The sequence below is a fragment of the Podarcis muralis genome, chromosome Z (assembly GCF_964188315.1).
Source record: "Podarcis muralis chromosome Z, rPodMur119.hap1.1, whole genome shotgun sequence".
NCBI lineage: Eukaryota > Metazoa > Chordata > Lepidosauria > Squamata > Lacertidae > Podarcis > Podarcis muralis.
Window position 1 is genome coordinate 45089779 of NC_135673.1, and position 22717 is coordinate 45112495.

The 22717-nt window shown below is 43.5% G+C and overlaps 1 long non-coding RNA gene across 1 annotated transcript; it reads right to left on the bottom strand.

Annotated features, from left to right (window-relative positions):
• Positions 1-1161: 1161 nt before the first annotated feature.
• Positions 1162-15098, bottom strand: LOC114589361 (uncharacterized). Its single transcript, XR_003704644.2, has 3 exons — positions 15009-15098; positions 13870-13976; positions 1162-2824 (listed from the first exon to the last, which is right to left on the bottom strand). It is a non-coding gene; the product is annotated as an uncharacterized LOC114589361 (long non-coding RNA).
• Positions 15099-22717: the final 7619 nt, after the last annotated feature.

Genomic DNA, 22717 nt, shown 5'->3' on the forward strand with positions numbered 1-22717 from the left:
TACTTCAGAAGGATACCATGGTTGATGGTATTGAAGAGGCCAAGGAGAATTAACAGGGGCATATTTCCCTGTCTCTCTCCTGACAGAGGTCATCATGCAGGGTGACCAAAGCAGATTCTGTGCCAAAACGGTCCTAATCCCCAAGTGCCTGTGCCGTGTGCCCCTTACTTGGCCATCCCCACATCCCACACTATGTATCCTCCTAACCTGGACCACTATGATTGCATTCCTCCGCTCTCTTCAACTGCTCTCCTCCCAAACGTATATCCCCTCCCTCAATAAAAATGATGACACACACACAAACTTTACCCACACAAATTAAAAACAATTTGAGCAATTTGAAACTCTTAAAACAGTTACCGTATTTTTCACTCTATAGGACGCACCCGACCATAGGACCCACCTTGTTTTAGAGGGGGAGAACAAGAAAAAAAATTCTCCCCCTCTCTGCTCAGCACCCCTTCAGCGAAGCAGCAGGAGAAACGGAGCCCCTTCCATTTCTCCTGCTGCTTCGCTGAAGGGGCGCTGCGCAGAGAGGGGGAGAATTTTTTTCTTGTTCTTCCCCTCTAAAACAAGGTGTGTTCTGCGCATTCAAGGAGCGTTCACCTGAAGCCTCCGGAGCGCACTGACCCCTCTCGCTCTCCAGGCTTCAGTGAAGGCAACCAGAAGCCTCAGGAGCGCGGCAGGAGTTCCCGCTGTGCTCCGGAGACTTCGGGTTCCTTTTGACTGGCTCTTTGGGGCTGGCGGGGGGGGGAGCGCTGCTCAAAGACCGCCAGCCTCAAAGACCTGGTCGGGGAGCAGCGCAAAGGCTGCGTGCTGCCTTCCCGCTGCCCCCCGAGCTTGTGGGGCTGGCGGTAGGGGGAAGCGCTGCTTTGGAGGCTTCGCATTGCTATCGCTGAAGCCAAGGAGCCTGCATTCACTCCATAGGACGCACACACATTTCCCCTTAATTTTGGAGGGGGGAAAGTGCATCCTATAGAGCGAAAAATATGGTATATCCAAAACCCATGTAAGGGTGAGAAAAACATAAATTTTATAGCGTGTGACCAATTAAGGGAGAACTACAGAAAAATTCATCATAGATGGTACTTAACTCATTTCTTTTCTTTATTGTGAACATTGTTTTGTAGAGGTGCAAATAATTGTAAATATCAGAAGAGGTAAAATGTTTTCTAATTTTTTATTGGTTACATATATTTTCCTCTTTTTTTGTATATTTCTATTTTTTCTAATTTGTACTCAATAAAATTAATAATAAATTAATAAATAAATAAAACTCATCACGTGTCCATCTCCTCATCCCACTTGGCGGTGTCAGGCAACTTCATGTTTTGTCCCATGAAATCAAGGAACATGGAGGCCTGCAGTAACCGGCCCAGCCTCTGGAAGTGCCGTGTATGGTAGGAGAGACTCCACAGCTGCTTTGATCCCTTCGTATTGCAAGAGGCTCTCTGGCGTCTCATGCTTGAGGAGGGTTTCCACCACTGCCTGAGCCTCGAGGTAGTTCTGCGAGTTTGTGTTCCACGTGATGGAAAACTTCAACACAGCCTCTGGAAGAAGGGGTTTGGGGAAGACACGTCAGGAAGGAGTGCAAGTTGCAGGCAGTGTGGCCACCTTGAACCAACACACCTCTCTTGCGAAGCGTGGCCAGGTCTGGGCACACATCTGACCTGCGCCTTTCTTCAAGGCAGGGAAGCAGATCCAACACCCCTCCCCACCTAGTAGAAACAATTAATGATGGGAGGGATGACTGAGTTTATTCCAGACTACATGGCTTGCAGGAATGGGTTTTATAATATTTATAAAAGGACAACAACAACAATATGCATTATAATCTTTGCTCTAGTATTACAGAGCTGGTGGAGCTAATTTGAAGCTGTGTACACACCATACATTAAAAGCATTACCGCTTCTCCCCTGTAAGAATCCTGGGAACTGTAGATTACCCTTCTACCACATAGCTACAATTTGTAGCACCCTTTACAAACTGCAATTCCCAGTATTCTTGGGGAGAAATGTGCTTTTAATGCCTGTTTTTCCTGCACCAGGCATGCTCAGCTAGCCCTCTGGAAGCTCAATCCCACAGAAAGCTGTGACGGCCACCAACTTGGATGGTTTTATGCAGGAAAGGCTATCAATGGCCACTAGGCACGATGGCTATGCTCTACCTCCACAGTCAGTAGCAGTAACCTTTGTGAATAGTAGTTGCTGGAAGATGCAGGAAGGGAATACAGAATGCTCTTGTTTCCACAGGGCTCTGGTTGGCCACTGTGAGAACAGGATGCTGGACTAGACAGGCCAATGTGGCCTCATCCAGCAGGCACTTCTTATGTCCTTACGTGGTTCAAGGGTAGAGATTGTGAGAAGGCATCTTCCAAAGCAATCCCACCCCACAAATAGCTTTGGAGCCTTCTTGCCTCTAGCCTAGCCCTCACCCCTTTTCCTGTTCCCGCTGGAGTCTTCTTTTGCTTGCCACGCCTGCGGGCTCTCTTCCGGCCAACGCTGCCAATGACAGATCTTAAAAACTTGGGGTCGGTGAGATTCGGCAATCGCAGCACCTTGCGCCTGCTGGACCTCCTGAGCGGAGCGGGTTGTGTCTTGCTCCTCGTGAAGTAGGGTGAAATGTGAGGAGTGTTGCAAGCCGGTGCAGAGGCAGAAGGTCTGGCCGAGATGGTAGAGCACGGCTTCTCTGTCAGGGGCTTCTTCCTAACCCAGTGGAACACCAGTATCATACGCCTCTTAGATGGGTTGGACATGCTGAAGAAGGTGCTGGAGGCCCAAAGACCAGGGTGACTTCAAAGCGGAGGACGCAGCAGGCAGTTCCCTATCAATGGTGCCAAATCCAAGCAAATGTTAGCTCCAGTCCTGTTCAATCGATCCAGCAATTATGAACGTTAAAGAAGGGATTAATTCCTCAGGCAGTATGAAAAGACTTTCTGTGGCTTTTTAATAGCTGGGAGCCCCCAACTACTGCCACTGTTGACAGCCTGTTGCTCCTTGACTCTGCCTGAATGGGTTATGTCACAATGGTTCCTTCATCAGGTGTTTGTGAGCATGAAAATGCTGTTGGGAGTTTCAGCAATGAAGGCTCAGGCATAACATACTGTTTGAAAGTCTGAACATTTCCTCTTTTTTATTGAACAAAATGTATATACCACTTTTATCATTTATATACAAATTATTAGAAGAGTAAGTTAAAAATATACTGTAGTTTATTCACTTATAGGCTAGTTTACATACTTTATTCCTTCTTATACTTCTATCCCACCTTTCCTCCACAGAGCATACACACTTCAGCCTCCACCTTCTCCATTTTATCCTGACAGCAATATTGTGAGCTAGGGCCATAGCTCAGTGGTAGAACAACTGCTTAGCATGCAGAAGGCATCAGGTTCAGTCCCCAGCATCTCCTGGTGGGACTGGGAGCGCTCCCTCTGCGCTTCGGAGGCTTCGCATTGCTATCGCTGAAGCCAAGGAGCCTGCATTCGCTCCATAGGACGCACACACATTTCCCCTTAATTTTTGGAGGGGGGAAAAGTGTGTCTTATAGAGCGAAAAATACGGTACTTAATTCGTTCCAGAGGTCCGTTCTTAACCTGAAACTGTCCTTAACCTGAAGCACTATTTTAGCGAATGGGGCCTCCTGCTGCTGCTGTGCTGCTGCTGCACGATTTCTGTTCTCATCCTGAAGCAAAGTTCTTAACCTGAGGTACAATTTCTGGGTTAGCAGAGTCTGTAACCTGAAGAATCTGTAACCTGAAGCGTCTGTAACCCGAGGTACCACTGTATGAGTAACAATGGTAGACAATACGGAGATAGACAGACAGATATTCTGACCTGGTATAAGCCAGCTTCCTATGCACTCTGCATAAGCCTGGAGAGGTGTCCACAACTTCACTTTGAATTCAGTGCCAAGCTTAAAGCAGGTTCTAGAGTGTGTTAGCAAGGCTAGTGCTGTTTTCAAATAAATGAAGCTGTTTTCAAATAAAAGCAAATGTATACAATTTCACTGGCTTGGCATATACCTTGAATAACTGACTTTCTGTTCCAGAGAACTGAGACATGCAATGACTCATTCGTAATGCTGGGATTCCTTCCTGAAAAGTTCAATCAGTGCAACATTGCCCCTATTATTATGTATTCAGGCTGCATTTATTGAATTTTAGCCTGCTACCCAACTGTTAAAGGCCCAAGAGTCATACCAGGTAAAAGAGTGGTGTCTGCAGCTGAGGCCTTGCCAGATCTGATAAGACACTGCAATACAGTGGTACCTTGGGTTAAGAACTTAATTCGTTCTGGAGGTCCGTTCTTAACCTGAAACTGTGCTTAACCTGAGGTACCACTTTAGCTAAAAAATACGGTACTTCCAATTCTGTCCAAATTCTCCCCGAAAAGTAGCCAAATCATACCCACCTACTCCAACCATCCACAATAAAGGACAGGCCCGATTTATTGTGTTTTGAACACACTGCTTAACCTGGATTTCAAGCGCTGCTTGTGAGTCACATATTGGTGGGGCATGTTGTGAAAGCATGCAAGAGAACATATTGTGTAGATGAAGGATGGAGGAACTGTGTGTCGCTAAATGGTGCTGGACTAAAACTCTCATCTTCCCTGACCATTGACCATTCTCACTGAGGCAGATGGGATTTGAAGTCCATCAACATCTGGAAGGCTACACGTTTCCCATTCTTCTCCAAGGTCACTCCCAGATTCCCTGTTTACTGTGCACTCATCTTAACTAGCAATGGCTTTCCAGGTGCATTCCCAGTCCTGCCTGGAGATGCCATTGAGGATGGAGCCTGGTGCCTTCTGAACAGAAAGGAGATGCTCTGCAATTGAAGTATAGCCCTTCCGCTATGGGTGGGGTTGCCAAGGGAGCATGCCCCCATTCTCCCTTCTCACACAATGGTAATCATGCAAGAGGAATCTGTCTATCTCTCTGTCTCTCTATTTATCTATCTTTTTGATGGAATTCCCCAGAAAGACTCTTCAAACTACCAGTTAATCAGGTCGTGGCAAATGAGACAAAGGAAAGCACATAATGCTAAGAGTCATTAATCTAATTATTTCACCCAGTGGCATTGTCATAAGAGACATTTATCTGGTCCCCAGCAGAAATGGATTCCCCATAATTTCACTTCCAGTTTCACTTCAGATACTTCCAAATGTTTAACCATCTTGCTATCCTCCCTTCCTCCCCACCACCACTTCCCCAGCGGCAAGCTCTGATTACAGCAAAGAGACCAGAAATTTAATTAGAAGGGGATAGTGCTTGTCCCCTATAAAGAAGCATACACCCAGAAGATCACTGCTTCTTTAGTACAGAAAACAAATCTCAGTGGCTTAAGCAAATGGGAGGTTATGTTGCTTTGGGGTGTCAGGAGTGAGTGGGGCTGGGTGTCTGCTGCAGCCCAGAGACTCAGAACTGACCCAGGAGATTTTTCTGCCTGAAGCTAAGGACAAGATGGGGCCCTCCCCCTGCACAGTAGCTGGCTGAACTGAGAGCTTAATCTTAGTCCCATCTGCAACAGCACTCCCACCTCCCGCTGTTTCCAGGAACTGATATTCAGAGGTGTATTTCCTCTGACCATGGAGCTGGAGCATAGCTGCTGGGGCTAGCCCTGTTCTCCGTGAATTTGTCTTTTGGAGCTGTCCAAGTTGATGGGCATCACTGCCCCTTGTGGCAGCGAATTCCATAGGTCCACTATGTGCTGTGTGAAAAAAAGTGCTTTATTTTCTCTCTTCTGAAATCTCCCAACATTCAGCTTCAGCAACAGTCCAATGGTATATGCGGACCTAAAGTTGATCGCTCTCCCGCAGCGGCATGGGGGAGAGTTGCGCCCCCCCCCCCAATGGCTGGCAGTGTGCAGCTACAGCCACCCCAACGCTGTCTGTGGTAATTTGGGGGCGCTGGGCGGATATTTGCATCCCGGCACCGCATCTGCTAAAGACGGCCCTGCCTCCAGTTATCAATTTCTAATTTGCAGAGTTGTTTCCCCACCACCGCAGGGGAAAAAATCCCCGTTAGCTGTTTCAACATAAAGCAAAGCAACCTTTGACTCCTCCCCTGCAGCAACCCTCAGTAAACAAAATCTGGAACTTCTAATGAATCCAACAGTAAACCGGGAAGCTTCCAATCTGTCAGACACTTGTTATCCAATGAAAAGGTTATTATCTCCTGAAGAGGCGGGAAGTGTGTGTGTTGTGTGTGTGTTTGGTTGCGCTTCAATCAAAATGCACATTGAACAGGAAAATAGAGACACTCCATGGCTTCACGATGGAAATTTTTTATCGGAAGGGGCAGCTGCCCAAAGTTTCGGAGGCTAGGCTGAATCTCAGTCATTGGCTGTGCTGTATTAAAAAAAAAAAAAAAGCAACAACAACTTTTCCTTGGATGATGGAAGATATGCAAGTAATGACAATGGTGGATCTTAATTATAACCAGCAGGTGTCTGCTTGGGTACTCCAGGTGAGGGGGGCAGTCTCTGTGGGGGCCCAGCCAAGCCCCTTACCAGCATACAAAAGAAACCAATTAACAATTGTCAATTTGGGGTCAGATTAGTAGCTGCTTTACAAGTTAACAACCCACCGGTCTCATGGGGAGTGGTTAAAAACAGATAGAAAATTCTGGGGATAGTTTGAAGCTAGTTTTTGTTGTTGTTTTGTTTTTAAAACAGAAAACTCAAAACTGTGCTTGCCTAGAGCCACAAAGCAATGTTTAGAAACATTTTGTCATAGCTTGGTGTGCTGAAGCCACCATCACTGTGCTTGCAGAAGGCTCCAGGCTCAATCTACAGCAACCCCAGATATGGCTTTGGAAGCTGCTGCCAGTCCGTGCAGACAAGGCTGAGCAATGGTCTGACTCTGTATAAGACAGCTTCCTATGGTCATTTGAAGAAGAGATATGAACAGCAAAACAGAATAAGACAGAAACATGGTGCAATGGTTTGAGGGTCAGACTTGGACTGGCAGAGACCTGGATTCAATTTCCCACTTGGCCAAGAAGCTCCTTTGAGTAGCCATGTGTGGTAGTTAGGGTGGTGAACTGAGCTATGAATGAGCATGTCCCTGGCTTCATAGTGTGACCAGGAACTCACTGGGTGACTATGGAGAACCTAATTTTCATATTGAATATGGGGTTAACAATAATGTCCTACCTTTCAGGGTTGCTGTACTTAAACAAAATAAACTATAGCATTGGCTTACTTCTTGTATGGAGCTGTATGCAACCCACCTCACATATGCTGAATGGAGAACTACAATGGTTTATGAATAAAATTAGGAACTAAAACTGTGTGTTTTGAACACTTTGGAAATGCACAGCCCGAATTCAACTATTTTTTACCCAGTCCAATTGTCCCAGCACATGAAATTTGTTTTGAATTGGAACCCTCTTCCATTTGCTTGTTTGTTGCCAGACCTACATCTGCCCATGTCTGTTGGTAACATTTTGCTGAAACTTTAATAGGAAATAAAACAGTATGTTTGTTGCCTTCCACTCCTCAGGAAGACTTCCCCCACTTTTTTCTTTGGCTTTGCTTCTCCCCTCACCCCTTCCCTGACCTCCTGCCTTCCTTTTGTGTTTAGATTGTTTTAGATGTTTGAAGGTGTGAAAAGAGGGACTGCTATCAATTCTGGTTCTCGGATTTTCTGATTTTTCCAATCTTAAATTCCGTTCTCCACATTTCTGCAACAATTTACTGTATTGTTGTTGTTTTTAATCTCCATGAAAATAAGTCAGCATTTTAGTATATTTTTTTTCCAAATGAGGTTTGTTTGTGCCTGCAGTTTTGACAAATATCCACATTTTTTGCAAACAGATTTCCCTAATATAATGCATTTTCATGAATATGTGCATTTCTACGCACACTTCATCCTACTTTAGGCATTGTGGTTCACATTAGTCGTCTGGAGAACTGGATTGCAAAATTAGGAGAAGTGCAAATTTCAAGGGGTGGCTGTGTTTAGGTTTGGATATTGTTTGGAAAAGGGCAAATTTGAAAGGTTTGCCTTTATAAGCAGACAGAATAAAATTTCTCCCCGATCCTGGCAACTTTTCAAGCCTAGGTGAAGCACCATGTCTCTGTTTATTCCTTAGGAAAACCTGGAAAAGCATATAGTTCTTCATAGATGTCAAGCAAAGATGTTGCTGTTCTATTTCCAAGTGCTGTGGGACACGCATCTCGATTTAAGTGGGGCCCGATCAGCTGTTTGGGAGCTCCCATTGTCTCTCGGTTTCCCACAGAAATCTATTCCAATGTTTAAAATGTCTAAAGCTGTCCAGCCTCTTCTCACGCTGGTGCCCCGTAAAATATTGCTTGCTGCATGCGGCATCTCTCAAGGGTCCGCAGCCAACAAACGGGAGCCTTGTTGCTGAACTTTCTCTGGGCCACAGTTAATGATTAAGTGGTTCAGAAGGTTAATTCTTGGTGATAGTGTTGTCTTTGGCCTGAGCAGATGTTGGGAGTGCTTTAATGCGGTTATCAAACTTGGTTGCCCTTCATTCTTTCCTCTTTGCCCGCCCTCAGTATTGTTCTTTAATGCATTCCAAGCCCCCCCTCTATGGAGACCCAACAGAGACCAACATACCACCGCATTAGCGCAAGAAAGAAGAGAAGAAGGAGAGAGAAATCCCTGAGGTCACTGTGTATATTGACGATAAACTGCGCGTAAGCTGATCTTTAAAAAAGAAGAAGAAGAAGAAGACTGGTAAATATTTGTACATCCATACGGATACAGGACACCATGAGGAAGCCCTGATTACATAATCTGTTCTACTCAATGTAGATGTGATCTTTACCACTTGTAGTACTAGAATTCTATACCAGAATCTGACTACTACAATAATAATAATAATAATAATTTATTATTTATACCCCGCCCATCTGGCTGAGTTTCCCCAGCCACTCTGGGCGGCTACAAATTTACTACAAGTCATAGTAGTATTTACTATGCAACATTCCCCATAAAATCTTTTGGTAGGTATCTTTTGCCGAAAATGTCTCTTTTCTCCAACTCTGATTAAGTCTTATTTATATAGTTTTAAATTCTTTTCTATTCCTTTTTACACTTCAATGCTGCTTTGTGACAGCCTTTATGTTTTATATTTCGTTTCTGTATACTACTCAGGTATTCTCTGGTTGTGGAATGGTTTATAAATTCTGGTGGATAAATAAATACATGCTTTTTAAAATATACAGGGGTTTTTGGTATTTTTTTTAAGGGATAAAGATTGGTAAATATTTGTACTGTACAGTGGTACCTCGGGTTAAGTACTTAATTCGTTCCAGAGGTCCATTCTTAACCTGAAACTGTTCTTAACCTGAAGCACCACTTTAGCTCATGGGGCCTCCCACTGCCGCACAATTTCTGTTCTCATCCTGAAGCAAAGTTCTTAACCCAAGGTACTATTTCTGGGTTAGCAGAGTCTGTAACCTGAAGCGTCTGTAACCTGAGGTACCACTGTATATCCAAATCAATACAGGATGTTGGGGGTGGAAGCTCTGATTGGAAATTTTTTACTACTCAGTGTAGATTGGGGGTTTTCCCTAGAACTTTTGTTACTACTGTTGCTACTACTAGAATTCTGTACTAGAATCTTAATACTAGGATCTTACTGTATGTATAGCAGGAAGGTAATGGCATCATCACAGTGCTGGTGGTATCTTCAGCATGGTGGCAGAGAAGGAGGTGGAAGGAGAACCCAGGCAGCAGAAGTAAGGCAGCGGGGCAGCAGGTGGGGAGGCCAGGCTGGCTATGGCGAGCCAAAGCAGCCTGAGTGGTGGGGGGCAAGCAGTGTGGTCATGCAGGGGGCAGTGGTGATGGTGGGCCTGAGCGGGGGGGGGGGGCAGTGCCAAAAGGATTGCAGCCAAAACTGGGTCACGGGGTGGGTTGGCCTCCATATTCCTGCTATTTTTCAGGTGGGATTCGTGTGGGCAAATTCACATTGCACACTTAAGGCTGATTTGGAGGTTTTGTGCAACAAACCTGTTCCCCGCCCCCAAATTGGACTTTTTGTGCTAAGGAAGGTAATGGGATAAATGCACAGGAAACTGCAGGCTGGCACATAAGGTAAAGGTAAAGGTACCCCTGCCCGTACGGGCCAGTCGTGTCCGACTCTAGGGTTGTGCGCTCATCTCACTTAAGAGGCCGGGAGCCAGCACTGTCCGAAGACACTTCCGGGTCACATGGCCAGCGTGACGAAGCTGCAGCTGGCGAGCCAGCACCAGTGCAGCACACGGAAACGCTGTTTACCTTCCCGCTAGAAAGCGGTACCTATTTATCTACTTGCACTTAGGGGTGCTTTCCAACTGCTAGGTGGGCAGGAGCTGGGACCAAAAGACGGGAGCTCACCCCGCTGTGGGGATTCGAACCGCCGACCATACGATCGGCAGGTCCTAGGCACTGAGGTTTTACCCACAGCGCCAGCTGTGTCCCAGGCTGGCACATGCTCAGACCCCAAAACAAATCCAGGTGAATGCTCAATAAACTGGCCATCTGGAATCTCCCCGAGGAACATGAGAGAGGCATCAGTGTGCTTGGTGGGACCATGAATGTTGCAGAAATACAAAAACCATTATTTTTTAAAAAAAAACCAAAGGAAGAAAACAAACAAACAAACAGATTAATGAGGGCTGAGCATGCTCAGTAGTCATAGAATATAAGGTGGAAAATGCCCCGCTTTGAAGGATTGGCTGTCTCTGACCCTAAACAATAACCCACCATTTAGGAGGCTGGATACTGCAGCATTTTGTTGCTGTTCCCTGTTGTTGAAAGCCCTATGGGAGCAGCACCGCAATGCTCCTTAAGCCTCAGAAATTCGGAAGTTAAAAGAGCAGGGTGGAGCTGCTTGGAAAAGAGATTTCAAATAGCTGCACACTGTGCTTTGAATCTCCATTGCAGGGCAGGCACACATGGGCTCCCAAAATTCATTCACAGGCCAAATGGGGAAGGCTGGCTGGCCATGTCTGGCCATCTCTGTTCTACAGAATAGCATGGTAAAGCATCACCTGGAATGAGCTATTACAGACTGCTGGAGGGTTTTTTTTTGGCGGGGGAGAACGTTATGATCACGTTCAGCTGACCCATTTATTGAGTATTCATCCTGATTTGTTTGCAGGGAGATTAGACTAAGTGGCATCATGCCAATGTTATCTCACCCTTTCCAAGTCACTTCGCCATCACTTTCCTTCTCTCAGAAAATCTAATCTGGGGGAGTGGGGGGTAGAGGGATTGTTGCAAAAGAGCTCCAAATCCAGCTTTAATCGCACAACTAAAATTTGCTGGTACGTAACTGAATCTCAACCCAAAACAGTGACAGTCAAGAAGCAGCCCAAGTGTTTGATTGCTCCCCTGGAACTTGAATTCTCTGCACATAGAAAATCAGCAGATCAAGGTATTACTAAGCTGAAACGATCTCCCTCCCTTTTTCATCAGAGAACATTTGAAGATCCTTCGCCCCAACCCACTTCAGCTTGAAATGATACACTCCAGCATTAACTTTATCTTTCTCAATTTCTGCTGGATGCATAAACCAGACAATGGTCCTCACGTCTTCTCTTTGAAGCCCTTGAAGAACATTTTTGGGATCAGGGATGGCTTTCTTCCCTTCCGTCTTTTTCCACATATCTGCGTGTTGGGTTTCTGCACTTTCAAACATTTCAGAGGCCACAATAGCCATGCTCAATTAACTGTTAAACATTTGCATCAATTAAAAGATCATTTCCAAATCTGATGGATGAGCCCCAAATTTCCAATTCATTTTAACCATCAGGCGGAAAAGCAGCCCAACTCCCGATGAGAAGTGAGAAGATGAGAATATTTCAAATGAGCTGTAACTTCTTTTTTTTCTTTCTTGTTTTTTTTCTCCTTTTTTGAGAGACTGAACTGAAAAGTTTCCCAAGTGTGTATGTTATAATGACTGGCTGTGATGGGAATGAAGGACGGAACAAAATGTGATGTGGCTCATCTAGGGGTTTTAAAAATTAACTAATAGCTGTCCTAACGTCATAGAATGGTAGAGTTGGAAGCAGGAAAGTTCCTTGGGCTGGGCACCTGCACATTTCCCCCATGGGGCAATTAGAAGCATTGGATTCTGTGTGTGTAGGTCAGCTTCAGTTGTGCTGTCATTGCAGGGATGAATGAAGGGATGGCTAGCCTAGGAATGGGGCAGAAATTTCAGCCTGAGGGCCACACTCTCTTCTGGGTAACCTTCCAAGGGCCATGTGCCGGGATGGGTGGGGCCGAAGGCCACAGTGGGTTGAGCAGCTGGTGTAAATTTTATCTTTGTACAGATACTCTCACAACCCTCTCTGACCTTCACCTAGATAAACACAGGGCATTATTAGAGTTGAATAACCCATGCCACCCAAGAAATCCACGTTTTAAGGAAGAAACAACTTTTTGCAGTTAAGGAAGTGACTGGAAAATTCTTTGAAAACTGTGGCATGTTTTTTGGGGAGACACCCTGCGATCAAACCAGGACGAACACAGAATGAATGATTCATTATTGTGTACCCTCCCCGTTATACAATAGAAAAGAATATTGAATAAAGACCAGAGCTAGTCCAACCTCCACATTAGCTTTGTGCAAGCGAATCAGGATGAATGCTTAATGAATTGGTTGTCTGGAGAGGAGCCCTAGTAGGACTTGTATGTGATGTTTTCCTGTACTACACCTCACCAAATTGGCTCAGTTAGAATGTGGTGCTGATAATGCCAAGGTTGCAGGTTTGATCCCCATTTGGGCCAGCTGTAAATTCTTGCATTGCGGGGGGTTGGACTAGATGATCCTCAGGGTCCTCCATCCAACTCTACAATTCTGTTATTCTGTTACTCTACACCAAACCTACACTATCCCTTTATTCTCATTCGGAAGCTGCTACCTCCTGAGGACAATGCCTGTGGTCATTTGCTCCCAGTTTTCTCTTTCACCTTATTTCCTCCCATGCAGCAACTCCAGAGGTTAAATCCCTTTGGGTTGGGGAGAGAATGCCCTGTATTTATATTGCCTGTAATTTTCAGATCAATTCAAGAACTTCACATTGCCAAATTACTCAGTTGAACCCACACTTGTCCATTCTAAACAGAGACAGCTTAAATCTTCAACAGAAGAGAACTTGAACTCTCTCCAGATTTTCTCATCCCAGTGTTTTATCATGAAAATTCTGGTTTTGGACACAGGGTGGCAGGGGGCAATGTCTTGCCCAGGAGGGGGAGGTAAGGGGGGAGATCTTGCTGAGTTGGAGACAGTTAATTGAGAAAGACAAATCTTGGCCTAACCACTTGCATAGGACAATAGTGTAAAAACAAACAGAGAAGTCCTCTTTTAAAGCCTGCTTAATGCTATTCAGAATCTAACAAGTGTGCATTTGGAACAGAAGCCAGTTCAGCACAATGCAAGAAGCAGCAGTAGTGGAGAAGCCACTGTTAGCTTTTGATTAAAAGGGGGCTTTTAATTTCCAAGGCAGCAGAAATGCAACACTAAAGGGTCTTCCAGGCTGCACTATGACGCCAACTTGTTGCAGAAAAGTTTGACAGTACCCTTCCTCTTTCAGTCTATATGTCTATAATATACATCTGTGACAGAAACCTACTAATTTGTTCTTAAGCAGACAGGGAGGTGGAGGGGAGGCTTCCTTCCCTCAAAACATACAACCAGAGAAAAGGCTATAAAAAGCATCTCCTTCTTTTTCAAGAACAAAACCAAGACAATAAGGAGGCAACAGAAAGGAAAGGAAGTACTCATATGGGATGGAGGAATGGGGCAGGCTTCAGAAGGTGCCTGGGGCCGCATAAAATGAAGTTAGGGAATACATGTGGCCCATGGACCACAAGTTACCCTGCTGTGATCTATATCTCTCTTACCTGTCATCAGCTGTGGCAGCACAGTGGCTCTGAGAAAGAGCTAAGCATCAGGAAGTCGCTGGTTCAAATCCCATTCCATAAACTTGCTGGGCCTCAGGGAAGCTACTCTGCAATATGGCAGATAACAATACTGATTTTCTTTACAGCGCAGCTATAAAAGTAGCAACTAGATAGTGCATGTGAAGCATTATTTTCCAATGTAAATGTGCACTGAAAGCATGGTAGAAATATCTAAGTATTTCTTAATACTGGGTAAGAGATAGTAGGAAGGTGGAAGCAAGATCCAATGCAAAGCAGAAGACAACTTCACGTATTCTCCAGCATTTCACAGGTTAAAAGAGGGACACACTGTATGTATACCAAGGACCACTGCCTTGTCCCCTTGCCCACCGCTGAAGTCTCTGCTTCAGGATTTGTCAACCTGGTGCCCTCCAGATGCGAACCACAGCTCTCACCAGCACCCTGATAGCACACAGCTATGCTGCCTAGTGCTGATGGGAGTTTGTAATCCAAAACATCTAGGGGCAGACCAGATTGGTGAGGACTGCTCTGGTCCAATGTCCTGCAGTTTGATGAGCCAAGTGGTTGTTCTTTCAGTAAGAATGGGGTGTGGAGGGGAGGCCACTTCACATCTGGCCAGTCCTCCAAAGGTCAGGTGGGCGGGGACCAAGAGCTAAGGGGACAGGACCAGGGGCAAAGGGGGAGGCACTAAAATAAAGTTAAAATAAAGTCAAGTAAAATTAAGCCTGCTGCAAAAACTTTCACTCACACACAAGCGTTTACCAGTCCTGGGGAGAAAAAACTATGTTCAATGAGTATCTCTGTTAGACACACGCAGACTGTTTTTCAAAACAAGGCTCAGCCTGTTGTGTACTACCTAGCCTGTTGTGTACTACCTAGCATATTAATAATCTCCAATCATCTGCATGCATAAGCATGTGTTAAAGGTGAGCTGTGTCTAACCACCCACTCAGATATTTAACTTCAAGGGAGTCTGCGGGAGGTGAATCCTGAATAACGGCAATTGTAGTGACTCTAGGATTTCTTTTAAGAAGGCCTTTCCCAGAGGCAAAAGCAACAACAGCAAAAATGATGGGATACCAAGTACCCTTGGAGCTTAAAACAGTGTTTTATTTTACCTGAAATTCTCAGTATCAAAGGCTGACATAGAAGTATTAACAAGCCCTCTGACTGCTGCAAGAATCTATATAGCTTAAAAAAAATGGAGAAAGAACAATTTCCTGTCAATGACAGAAATTCACAAAATTTATATACCTCTTCACTGTTAAACAAACAAACAAACAAACATACAAACAAACAAACAAAGCAGTCTAGACAGAGTTCAGTAAGTGAGAAAACCCAGAACTCTGGAATAATTATAAAGTTGGCATGTTTAAAAAGAGAAATTATGAACAACCAAAAAAGTTATGTATCCGGGGGGAAATCATTCAGACAGCATTTTTGATTTGCTGTAAACCCTTGACAATCTGCATGTACAAATAATGTACAAATCAAAATGTATATTCTCTCATTTTAATAATAATAATAATAATAATAATAATAATAATAATAATAATAATAATAATAATATCATCCAGGGACAAAATAAGCAACCATAGTTTTCCAAGGAACAGCAGCCTAAGATACGGACCATCTCTGGTAACCAGGGATAATCAGAGCATATGCATACCTAGAGCAGCAAGCCAGATCCAGAGTTGTATCTTAAGAATGCATGGCTGCTTTCTAAAGAAAACAATTCAAAGCTTCTTTAGCTCAGCAGAGTATTCAGCCGGTAATAATCTTTGACTCTCACAAGGGACCTTGTGTTGCGCTGGGAGCAGCTAATCGCTCCTCAAATCATCCTTTGCTTTTTGTGATGTGAGTGCGTGTGAGAGTGTTGGTGGTGGAATAGCAACATTTGCATGTAGCGCCGTGTGCATCAATGAACTCTTTTTTAAAAAAAAAAAAAAGCCTTATGGAGGAATTCTGTGCATGCATTCAGTGGGGATCACTCCTATTAAGTATGTATAGGATTGCAACTCGTTTATAAGAGGGGGTGGGGGAGACAGAGGAAGACTTTTGGAAGTTGAACTCATCGGACAAGTTTGCTCTGGATTCTGATAGGATGCAGCGAATCCCTCAAATTATATTTATTTATTTATTTCATTGACTAACGAAATAAAAGCTAGCGAAATGTTTAAGCTCCTTCAGCTGCTCAGATGTGAATTAGAGGGTGCTATCAACTGTTGTGTGTGTATTAGCTGCCTGTGATTGTTATTATTCTTCAATTGATATATTCATCCCAGAAACAGTGACAAATAAAAGTCATGGCAAGTTTATTTATAATGTGCTTACAGCCCAATTTAGTGTATTATTATTATTATTACTATTATTATTATTATTATTATTATTATTATTATTATTATTATATCCCACCTTTTCCCCTGACAGGACTCATGGCAGCTTACAGATAAAACAAGAACTGCTAAAAATATAGAAAAATAAATCATTAAAGTACAATTCAACATTATGTTTGAATGTTGAATGTGTGCATTTATGTTTAGAAAAAATGGATAAAACAAACACCATTAGATGTAAATAGGTGTTTAACGGTTTTTGTATTTATATTTGTATTTGCATTTGTTTAAAAACAAGTAAAAATAGTTTTTAAAAATGCAATTAAACATTGATAGAATTAAAGCTGTATGCATATTAAAAAATCTCTTTCAAAAATACAAATAATGACAATGAAATCATTTTGTATGTCATGATATTTTATTTCTACTGTTGTTGGTTTCATTTTGTTTGAGCCTATGATTGCATAATATTTAAAAAAATTGTTTCTGTACAATGCACACTCTTTAAAATAAAATAAAAAGGATCCAGGAATACCACATGTAAATGATTAACTTTACATTGTCTTAAATGCTTTCAAGAAGTTTCTAAGAGAAGCAGCCTCTGCTTCGGTCAAGCTATTGCTGCACAAAGCTTTCCGATCCGATTCCTGCTGGAAAAAAAGTTTTGACTAAAGTTAAGTCACTTTCTTATTTGTAGATTTTCAACGTTTGGCAAGCTGCCAACTTAACCCCCTATCCTTTCCCATCTTCCTGTTATCCCTGGGCTTTCAGAGTGACTTTTTCCCACTTGAAATTCAGTCCCTTGCGGCTTGGGATTTCCAAACCTCCCCCCTCCCCCGCCGGAATACTGGACACTTTTTCCTTTTTTTCACGTTTTCTTCCCTCCCTCAATTTGATGTGACAGACCAGTGACATGAATAATGGACGCGGTCCTTTCACAGGCAAATCGATTTAATTTAGCATGCCTTTCCACTGCGACACACACAGCTGCAATCCCGCAGATTCCTCAAGATCCTTCAAGGCTTGGGGGAAAAAACTTTAGAAACCAGCATTTTTAATCTGTCAAAATGTTGAATTCAGGAGGAGGGAAGTTTAGGTCCTGGATGGGGATCACCTGCATCCATGTGCTTGTCATATCACTGTCATTTTATCCTACTTCCAGGGAGCTCAGGGTGATGTACATGATATGCCATTCCACTTTATCTCAACACCAACAACCCTGTAAATTAGGGAAGCCTCAGAGAGGGTGATCACAGTGCAGGATTTAGGGTGATTCCCTCGCACATGGTGCCAAGCCAAAGGCATGCCAAATTGAGAAGATCCATGATTGAGAAGATGCATTTGGGAGAGCCAAATTTTGGGCTCGCATAGGGATCCATATTATGAAAGATTACCGAAGTCCACTGCTGGTGACTGGTGATTAGGTCACCCAACAAGCTGAATGGCTGAAAAAGGATTTGAGCTTGGTTCTAAGCCATGAGTATGAACATGTGACTATTGATCTTCCTGGCTGGGACTGGTGGAATTTAGAATTCAACATTTGGGAGCCCACAAGTTCCCCATCCTTGGACTAAAACCTTTTCTCTGGTCACCACAGTGGCTCTCACTTTGTATAGCAAGTGCTGGATCTCTACTTAGGATGCACTTGGTTCAACCACGAGAGTAGTGGATGCCAGCAAGCCTGGTCCAGGCAAGTCAATGTGAACATGGAAAGCCAACCAATGGTCTACCTAGCTCAGTATTGTTGTCAGCCATGATTGGCTTTCCAGGCTCTCGAGCAGAAGTCTTTACCAGCCCTACCTGGAGATGCTGGAAATCGAACCTGGGACCTTCTGCATGTGAGGCAAATGTTCTACCATTGAGCTATGCTCCCTCCCAGAAAGATTCCCATGAAGGTAGGAATTTTGGGTGCTGGAGATGAAATAAGAGCAGAAGAGCCCTGCTGTTTCAGACCAAAGGCTTATCTAATCCAGTCTCCTGTTCTCCGCAATGGCCAACCAGATGTCTGTTGAGAAAGTCCACAAGCAGGACATGAACACTATAGTCTTCTTCTGCTGTTGTTCTGCAGCAACTGGTATTGAAAAGGAACCTGCCTCTGACCCTGGACGCCACATATAGCAATTATAACTGATAGATATTGACAGCCATATTCTCTTTCATGGATTTGGCTAATCCCCTTTGGGCGTCAGCTAAGCTGGTGGCCGTCAGCACTATCAACCAATTATGTAGGGTATGAACATATATTCAGAACCAGCTAGGATAGTTCTCCTAGCTTTTGAGATCTTCCAAGAACAGAATCAAGTGTTTGCAAAGGAGAAATCAATAGTACACCCAGGACATAAGAAGAGCCTGCTGCATCAGGCCAATGGCTCATCTAGTCCACCATCCTGTCCTCACAGGAGCCAGTCAGGTGCCTCTCTGAGGAGCTCACAAGCAGGGCAGTATAGCAACAGCTTACCTCTCTCACGCATGTTCCTCAGCAACCATTGTTCAGAGGCATCCTGTTGGTAATCTTACCCTCCATGAATTTGTCTAATCCTCTTTTAAATCCATCCAAGCTGGTGGCCATTGCTGCCTCTTGTGGGGAGCAAGTTTCATAATTCAACTATTGTGCAATAGTGTGAAGGACTCTTTTGTCTGTCCTGAATCGTCCAACATTCAAATTCACGGGATGCCCGCAAGCTCTAGTGCTATGAAGGAAGGCCATAGACTGAAACTTCTCATTGAACTGCACAATCCAGAACCCATGCACCCTAAAGACATGCACCCCATCATTTGCAAACCCATGTCTTAAGATCTGTAGGGCAGGCCATACTCCTCCTTCCCTACAAATCTTCTCAAGATCAGTAGAGGGGGCCTTCTTGGTCAGTCCACTTGCCTCAGATGTTTGGGGCAGCTGGTGATCAGGAGAGGGCATTCTCTGTAGCAGTCCCTAAATTGTGGGATTCCCTCCCCACAGAGGTGTGTCTGGCACTTTCAGTGTACACGGCCTTCATTGTATGTTGAAGGTGGACCTCATCACTCTCACCTTTGACTATATATATATGGACCCACTCTTGTAATTCGTTGCAAGATTGTTATTTTTGTTTTAAACTGTTTTTAATGCTGCAGTTTCTGCTGCTGTAACCCACCCTTGGACCTTCTGGTGAAGGGTGAGTAATACATATACATCAGTAGGGCATGAGATTCTTAATCTCAAGGTTGTGGGTTTGAGTCCTATGTTGGGCATGAGATTCCAGCATTGCAGGGGTTGGACTAGATGACCCTTCTGAAGTTCTATGAGTCTAAGATTCAATAAAAGTTATGCCAATATTCACATTACATGAGGCAATGGCACAAAGCAGGGATTTTAAGTCAGGAGTAACCAGCATGATGACCTCTAGAAGTTGATGGACTACAACTCCCATCATCCCTGGGCATTGGCCATACTGGTTTTATTTTATAGTGTTGGTTTCATAGTTTTTTACATATGGATTTGTATAATATATCGTTATGTTCCTCTCTGGGAACTGTTCAGTTAAAGGGCAGAATCCTATTGACCTTGGCAATTTAGACGTAGGTAGTAATCAGTAATCATAACTCTATCCTCCACCCTTTGGGTTGGTCACTCCTGAGTGTGATCGAATGTTGGGAAACTATTTTTGATAGAATCAAATGAGTAATTTGACATTTGTCAACAGACGCCTCTATTCTTCTAACTGGGCTCTGAGCAGTAATCAATTAGTAGGCTCAAATAATTCATGAATGGCTGATTAAAATGTATTGGATTTTAATTGCAGCTGGCTTCTTCAAGTGGATCTTACTGCCGATGTACCTTTTTTGCAAACAATTTCTCTTCTTGAAATCTAAGCAATGCATTTCACTTGATTTTGATTATTATTTAGAAGAAAAATTCAAGATGCAATCCACTTACGGTACCTAAGAATAAGTCCTACTGAGATCACTAGGGCTTACTTCTGAGAAGATACGTTTAGTACTGCATTGTCAGCCTTTTCACAATCCTGTGCAAGTTTACTCAGAAATAAACCGCACTGTGTTCAATAGGACTTCCTAAGTATGCTCAGGATGCCTCAGATTAGCTTCTCTTAAGGGGCAACTGTTGTGAGGCTGTGATTTCTTTTAATTGGCATTAAAATATCTGATGGTAAAATATCTTTTCATTTATTTATTTTTTAAATCCCATAAAAGGATTTATATATGTTTAAAGGAAGAAATGAAATTTCATCCATTAGTTGGCTGGAACCAATCCTTTCCAAAGTTTGAAATATAAATATAACTCTATTGTGCCACTAGTTAAAATCATTAAAACAACAGCTGTATTAAAATGCAACCATTAAAAAAAATGCAAATGTGGTCCCCATACCGATATTCATCCACAGCAACCAACATAAAACTCTGCAAGCTGTTCAAAACCGTTTCTGCTCTTTCCCAGATTAGTTCAATTTGGAAGGGAAGGAAAAGTCTTGTGGTGAAAAGGACCTTCATACCCCCAGGTCTGCATGTAATAAGTGGTTAATCAGCCAATTAGGGGGAACAGACAATTACAAATTGGGTAGCAGGGAGAAAGGAGAAAGAAAGGAAAAAAGATGGCCAAGGTAAAACCTAAGCCTTTTGAAAGGATCTCTAGCTTTAACCCGTAAAGAATTATACTTGAACATACCTGATTTCATTGTCCTGCCTACACTGTCCCTGATCCTTGTTTGGCCCTCTTAACTGATTAATGAACTAGCAATTACCTCCCAATCTGGTTCTCCTCACACACCAAACCCTATTTAAACTTGGAATTTCTAATAACAAAGACAAATTCTTTTCAGGAGTAATTCCATTGCAGCAAGTGGGCTGGACATGAGAGATGTAAGTCTGATCCATCTGATGAAGTCTAGTCCACCTCAAAAACTTATGTCATCTTAAACGTGTTCAGTTTTTAAAGTGCCAAAAGTCTCTCTGTTGTTGTTTTTTGCAGCAAAAGTCTAACACAGCTGCAGAGCTTCTTTCCAAATCAAAATGACCTGGCAGCTAGAAATCTGACATCCAAAGAGCTTCATGTCATGGTTTTAGAAAGCTTGCGTAAACTTCACCGATGAAACCTTTGCTCAGGGAAACCTTTTGTTTCACATGGAAATAAATGGGACACTTTCCTTCTCCCTGCTACAGGTGACTCAAAGGTATACTGTATTGTAAATTGGCAGAGAACTCATGGCTGATTTTAAGCCACAGTCACACAAGGAATGAGGCTAAGGGAGCATTCAGATTTGGGGAAAATTGTTCATTTTCCTGATTACAATGCTAGTGCTTCTGTCTTGTTTTCTGGTGTTCCCTTCTATATTGCAGTGCCTGTTGCATTATGGAACTGTGGCCTTTTTGACCAATATACCAGCATGTTACACAAAATTTCAATAAATCCAGTAGATTTGGTATGACCAACAACAAATGCCATTGACCCCCATCCTTTCCACAAATACATCCTTCATTCCCGCATTATTCCCACAGCAGGAAAGAACTGTATGCCAGTGCAGGCCAGATTTTGCCACTTTAATACCACCCCCCAAATTTTGCTACTACCATGATTTTCTGGTATAATGAAAAAGATTTTTTTCTGAAAACAATTAACACGAAAATAAGTTCTAAATTTCCACTAGAAATTTGCTAGTGGCTTTTCTGTCATGTAAAAGCTCAGACATAATGTGGGAACTAACAGATGTTGAAGTGTCAGGGAAATGGAATAAACTGCATTGTGAATGCAGCCTCACACTGGTTAGATAGAAGAAGCAAAAGAACAAGAGTAACAGTTGCATCAGACCATGGATCCACCTGCCTTGTGTTCCGCATCCAACAGATAAGGCAGATGCGTCTTCAGAAGCTCACAAAGAAGGCATGGAGATAGTCACCTTGGCCAGTGATTTGATCCAACTGCATCTGGAGTGTGGCCTGGGGAGAGTTCCAAGAGGACTACAGGTCCATATTCAGCCTGAGGTCCCACACTACATACAAACACTCTTATTCCAAGCCATTCATTTATGGAGGGTAGGTCCATTGATACCTGACAGACATCATAGCTAAATAAAACCTACACGTTTAGTAAATGTATGGAGGGTGGGTGCTGGGTCCACACCCACATTGGCCCAAAGATCTGAACAGAATCTGTCTCCAGATCACTGCAAACACATGCACTCTGTACACATGCCTGGGGCTCCTGCCCATTCTGCTGGGTGGGGCCCTAAAATTCCTGCCCTGATGGCACCACTGCACCCATTCAGCAAACATCTGCCTAGGAAGGTAGCTAAGCCTTCCTTGTCCTGGTCCAAATGCTGAACACTGCCAGGATTAACTGGAAGGAAACCCCTTGATTAATACTTGGAGCAATGACATAAAATCGAGGAGTAAATTACTCCCACCTGTAATTCCCCTCTGACTCAAAGTTGCATTGTCCAAAGCGTTGAGTAGACAAGTCCACTCCTGGGGAAGATTGTTAAGATTGTTAAGGGCCAACG